The sequence below is a fragment of the Toxotes jaculatrix genome, chromosome 13, assembly GCF_017976425.1.
Source record: "Toxotes jaculatrix isolate fToxJac2 chromosome 13, fToxJac2.pri, whole genome shotgun sequence".
In the NCBI taxonomy this organism is placed as follows: Eukaryota; Metazoa; Chordata; class Actinopteri; family Toxotidae; genus Toxotes; species Toxotes jaculatrix.
The window spans coordinates 2,034,290-2,040,836 of NC_054406.1; positions in this window are offsets into that span (position 1 = coordinate 2,034,290).

The window sequence follows — 6,547 nt, forward strand, 5'->3', positions numbered from 1 at the left end:
CCAGTAATGTGATTTATTAGGTCAGGCTGAAGCAGTGAGTAAGTCACTCAGGCAGGTAGTCAGAAAGGCAGTGCAGCAAGAAGTCCCCCTCCCTCCTTCTCTCACTGAGAAGAACCGCTGCATCTGGCACCCTCTAGTGGAGGGAACACTGAAGCGCGCCCCGGGGTCTCAGTCCTGGAACAGACAGAAAAAGTGCTTCATCTGCTGCCTGTAGCTGAGATGCTGCTTTTCAGTTTAGGTGCTGAAATGTATTGATTACTGATTTAATGATGAGTCCTTGCTGCTGTAAACACTGTAGGACTCAACAGGGAATGAAAAGAGAATCCAAAACGTGGAATCAACGGTAGGAAAATATGCAAAAGAAAAAAACATAAAGAAAAAAGAAAATAACCACTGCAGGTGTATATATACACAACATAAATACACACAAAGAAGATGTTTACACAAAGGAGAGCAGATAACATCAGCCTTCCCTAAAATATTTTGGTTTTGAGTTGAGGTGTATGTTTTTTCTCTCACTCCCAAGAAGCTTCTAAGCATCCACTAATAAAATCAGACGAGATCAGCTCCTCTCCACTTTCTCCTCTCCTTTTTTTTTTCTTTTTGTTGCTGTTAAAAGACAAAAAAGGCACAAAACATGAAGAGCTCTCAGCTCAGGGATGATAAGGATTTCTTAGCAGCCAAGAGATGGTGACATTGATGAAAACAAAGGGAAACCGTGAGATTTTCAGTTGTCAAAAGTGCAGACAGTCAAAGTCTAACTGCAGTTGTGTTTCCGGATGTCAAGCAAGCACTTGGTCACAAGCTGCAAAGAAGAACTGTTATTTTTTTTCTGTTCAAGTGCCGAGATTCTCTTTAAGGAACTGACAGTCTGTGCGCAAATCAGTAAGTGTGTTTCTTTAGTTTCTATTCCTCGTTTCTAAAATAACATATGTCACTCCTCTTACATTCGATGTGGCTCAACAGAGAGCTAAAGTGGCCATGATAAAAAATGATCCAGCATCTTATGAAAAACCTGAAACCAGAAGAGTGAAGGCAGGTACGGCAGCAGGTTAGTGTTCGTGTTTCTTCTTCTTTCTTCCACCAGTTCCTCTCAGCTTGCGTCTGTGTAATTAGAAATGGATTATTCCTGGTACATTTGCAGTATATCTCAGGCCACCGCACCCCCATCAGCTGCATGATACTTCAATCAATGTGAAATCAGCTCATGGCTTTCACAGGAGCTGGAATGGGATCACAGGTCAAACTGAGCTCAGTGCTATATAAGGTTTTCAATCATACCTGTGGGACAGGTGTGTGTGTGTATGATGAAGATGCGAGGGTCCATGTAGAAGTGTATCATGAGAGGATTTCAATTAGATGTCATCGTTTGTAGGTGGATGTCACATATGAGGTTTCTGGTCATATACAGTCCGGGTGTGTGTGTGTGTGTGTGTGTGTGTGGTAAATGATGAGCATGTCAGTAGATGCTCTCTTCCATTTTGCGCCTCTGCCTGCAGCCGTGTGCGGTCACCCAGAGGCCAGCGAGGAGCTGATGGGGAGCGTGAACTCCCACCAGTCTGCCCTCCTCTGGTCAGTGGGGGGATTATTATCTGGGCTGCACAGTTTTGGGGGAATAAGCAGAGGGCAATGACCATGACATCATATCTGCAGCAGCTTGATAGATTTATTGATCAATACAAGTGGGCGCTGTGAGCTCTGGGCTTCAGACTGCCTTGTATGCTTTATTGTTCATATAACTTCATATAAGCTCATAACTTTAACACCATCTGTGATTTGATTTTAAGTTTACTTGGTCCAGATTTAAGGCACAGGTTGGAAAACACACAATAACTCCCGACTATCCTGTTAATTTACTTGCGGCCGATTTATCTGGTCACCTGTGGAACGGGTCCCCACCTCCAGGATGGGAACCAATGCTGTTCACTATATACAGAAAGATTTTTGTACAGTGAAAAGATTTTTTTTCTCTAATTTCTAAGCTCTGTCTTAAGGGAAAAATTAAGAATGAAAATTAAGGATGAAAGAATTAGGGGAATATATCTGCACTGGTCTGGTGATCAACCTCACCCAGCATATTTCTGTTTTTCAGCTTTTTAAGGCCTCTCCAGGGCTCAGCACTCATGGTAATTGTAGAGTACTTTGAGGCACACAAATTAAATATTACATCAGTTTTTCCTGATTTTCACTTCTCAGTGTTTTCCCTTTTTTTTTCTGGTAAAACATCAAATACCTCTCATCCACTCAACAGACCCTGATCACTGTCCAATGGAAACAACCAGTGAAGAGGAAAATTACTCTATTATTCAGCACTTTTACATCTTAGTGTTTCTGTCTTTCATTTTTAGGATGCGGAAACCAAACGTTCATCTTAAATGGTAAGAAAACCGAGCCATCTGACTCCTCTGTGATTCTGACAGACACGTTCCTCCATGCTAATGCTTCAACTCAATCTGTGTTGAAATATGACAAAGTGTTAACCAAACAGCTGATATTGGATGAAAGATTTCTTCAGCTCACATCATTTGATTTTTCTTAGTGCGGTGGGCACAAACTGTTTCCCACTGTCTCAGCAATCTGGATTCTCAGTTGACACAAATATCAGTTCAGCTTATTTCTCTGCTGATTCTCTGAATTGGTGAAATCAGCTTTCACAGAACACGTATGAAACAAAAACCTCCGCACTGCTGACAGACTCTACTGTGATTTTCTTTCAAATCACAGTAAATATAAATGTCTTTCATCTATTCTGTTCATGGTTAACCAAGTAAAACACTAATACAAATACAGTAAATGACATGTGTGTGTGTGTGTGTGTGACATGTCTGCATCACTCCTTTCATCAATAATAAACAACATCAATAACAAACATCTTTGTACCTTGTAAATGTAGACGCATATTTCTGCCATTATTAAAACTTTCACGGAGACGTTCTCCAGCGACACACGATAACTATAACAACACAGTTCCTGGAAATCATTAAATACACAGTGCAGAAGTGTTTTTGAGATGTCACTTCTCATTTCACATCTCCTCTCAGCCCATTACGTGCACGCCCCTTCAGGCACCGTGAGAGAGCTCACTGTTTACAGAGTGACAGCACCTTCATTTTACCAGGTACCTCTTCTGTCTAGAGTTTGATTCACGATCTCGTCTGCTTATCGTCGGCCAGCTGCCACAACCTGAGGTCCTGTCACCTCCTTTCCTTGTGTCTCTGCATATTGTGTTCTGATGCCATGTAAGTGATATGTCTCTGCTCTGCTGTCACTCGCACTCTCTACAGCGGCGAGACATCAAAGATTCTGAACTCTTCTTATTTTTATCAACATGTTTTCATAGCTATTATTTTCAGGAGGGAAAAAATACTGAAAGTGGCCAGCGAATTAAAATTTAAATTGAACTGCAGAAAAGAATTGGAACACATTGCTGAAAACATGTTCAGTGTCGCGCCCCTTGAAATGAATGAATGAAGCAGCGCTGCTTGTTCTACGCCAAAATTAAAGAAAAACAAATTTTAAAACTGAATGCACGTAAACAGAAAATGCTATAAGGTGGCTGGGTTTAGAGATAAAGTAAGGTGCTCAGACATCCAGAGGGAGCTGGGAATAGAGCCGCTGCTCCTCTGCATCGAAAGGAGCCAGCTGAGGTGGGTCGGGCATGTGATCACGATGCCTTCTGGCCGCCTCCCACTGGAGGTTTCAGGGCACGTCCAACTGGTAGGAGACCACAGGGTGGACCCAGAACACGCTGGAGAGACTGCATATCTCATCTGGCCTGTGAATGCTCTGGGTTCCTGTAGGAGGAGCTGGAGAGATGGACGTCTGGTTAGTTAGTAAATAATATTGTGTTTATGCAGTGCATTTACAGGGATGATTCATTGATGGATGATTCACTCTGCACGTGTGTGCAAGGACAGATCTGCACACCGTGGCAACATCTGGACAAACAAACACAACAGCCTACTTGAGTGAAACTAGCTCTGTGTGTGCATGCAGCTATTTTCAAGACGTGGATGATTATGACAGATTTTCAAGTCTGTTCTCTTTCTGTTAAACCCCCTTTTTTACAACCCCCCCGTTGGGAATGCCTGGTTTAGATAACATGGATAAACAGAGTGTTGACTCTCTTAAAATCACCAGATGACAGTAATCAACTGAGAGTAAATTATTATCAAAAACAGTGGGAATGAAAGTAAAATCATGAGACCCAGGTCGTGAGAAAGTATTTAGTATAAAATAAAGTAGGTAAGTTTCCAGCTCTTGTCATTAAAAGGATAAAAAAAGTGGCTACTTTCAAAGTCAAACTTGACAAGTCATTTATACTTAAGTAAAGTGTGAAGCAATAAAACCTGGCAAGAAAAATAGACAATGACTTAAGGAAGAAGACGAGATGAAGGGCAAAGATAAGGACAAATAATAGCAATGGTGGTTTTAACAAGTGATGAAAGAAAATATGCATCTTAATCTATCTGCCGTTTGCTTTACCTGTCGTCCTCTCTCTACCTGTCTTCCCTCGCACTTTGCCTCTGCCTATCAGCCATTTCTCACAATCAAAAATATCTCTTCTCACTCCCCTCTAGCTCTCCGGGTCGATCCTGGGCTCTTTGTTTCTATCATTCCCTTTCCTCCATTTCGTTCTTTGTCGATCTGTCTCACTGAGTCTCTCTCTGTCTCTGCCTTGGCCTGATTTCCTCTCCACTTTGTCTACCAGCAATAGAAACAAAGAACAGCGTGTTTTCTTTATGTTTTTTTCTTCGCCATGGCACCAAACCATATACAAAGAATGCATAAATATATCTTCGCCAGGAAAATGATCTCAAAACAGCATTCAAACCCTCACAGAAAAATGCAGTGCAGAGCCTGTCATCTTTTTTTAGTGGCACACATTGTCATTGGCAGATGGAGTCACGGTGGCAGGAGTCTGTCTCTTCTCAGAGAGTATGTGACAAAACTGACAAACAGATTTCACATTGGATTACTGAGATAAATTTATCCAGTTTACAGTACGAATAATGATTCAGAGAGAAACACTGTTGTTTTAGTTACACATTTTTTTTTTTGAAGGAGAGCCACATGAAGGTTTGCATGATTCAAGGGAAAGTGGTTGTGTCATTTCAACAAAGCATTCTTGTTCCTGAGACCCTGCTGAATGATCATGATCTCATCATTAGCTGCTGTCAAACTGTGTTTTCCTCAGGCAGGGGAGCCTGCATAGCATTCAGCCTGAGAGTCATGACTGAGGGCAAACAGAGTTTGTGAAGCAGTCACTGCCGTGAGCACCAGGTAATAACTGAAGCTGGACAGTGAAAGAACAATAATCTTAATATGAAGAAGAAGCAGCAGCTGGATCAGAAGACAAACTATTAGAATCCAAAATGAACCTGACCTGAAGCAGCTTGGTCCGATCGGTAGTCAGACCCGAGTCACATTTACAGAGTAACTGGCTCAACAGTTATGATTTATGAAATCACCTTAAGATAAAAAGCTATTGCAGGAAACTTTTACAGCATCAGGAAGCTGAATAATTTCTTTCTTTCTTTCTTTCTTTCCTTTTGTGTTCTTTTTTTTGTTGTGGTTCTTTGGTCATTTATATTCTCTGCCTCTAACTATTGAGATTTACACAAACAGGTTTATTTTTGCTTATATATAAACAGTCAACAGAACTGGGAAAGTGAAAGTGAAGACCAACTATAAGGTGAAAATGTCCCTGACCCCTTGTAACCCAGAGAAGTGAGAAATGTGAACTAGCCTGATGTAATAACAAACTACAACTTATCAGTTTAATATTTAATTTTTTTTTTTAATATTCAGATTTATGACCACCTGCGCAACTGTAAAGGTTTCACAATCTGGTGCTGATGAGAAATCTGGACGAGGCAACGTTTTTTAATGAAACTATAACGACTCCATCATAAAAAAAACGGCTTCTCATTTTTGAATTTATCACTTGATATCACTTTGAACGCATTTAAAGTAAAAACCAAAGGGGAGAATTAAGCAGAATTACAACAGTTAAAAGAAAACGTAGAGAAAAGGGACCCAGCAAATTTGCTTTTTTAATTAGAAACTGCCACTAAGGTGACGTGGAGCTGGGGAATGTTTCCACTATATTTATGAGATTCAGTATTATTGCTATCTCCATTAGAAGTTTTATTCCTACCACCCTCGGCATGCAGTGAACAGGACATCCAGTGACTGTATTTTTGAGTATTGCCTCAGCAGAAAGTTTTACTTTAGTTTCTATGTCTCCAAAGTTTCTTTTGTCTCCTGTGACACTGAACCCAGCTTTACAAGCTTTTTAATTACTGTGATCAAAGCATTATTTTTGTTATAAACAAGGTCAAATGCATTGTTCAACAAGATCATGGCAGAGTATTAAATTTTCATGTATTTTATATACAATGTTCTTCACAAGCATCAGTCTGACTTTAGCACCAGCAGTCGTCTGTTGTTATTGGGAAATCATAATCAATCGGATTATTTGGACTTTCCCAAAGTTAGACTTTGGGACTTCGCCCTCTGTCTTTAGCTTCCCTCATCTCATTCA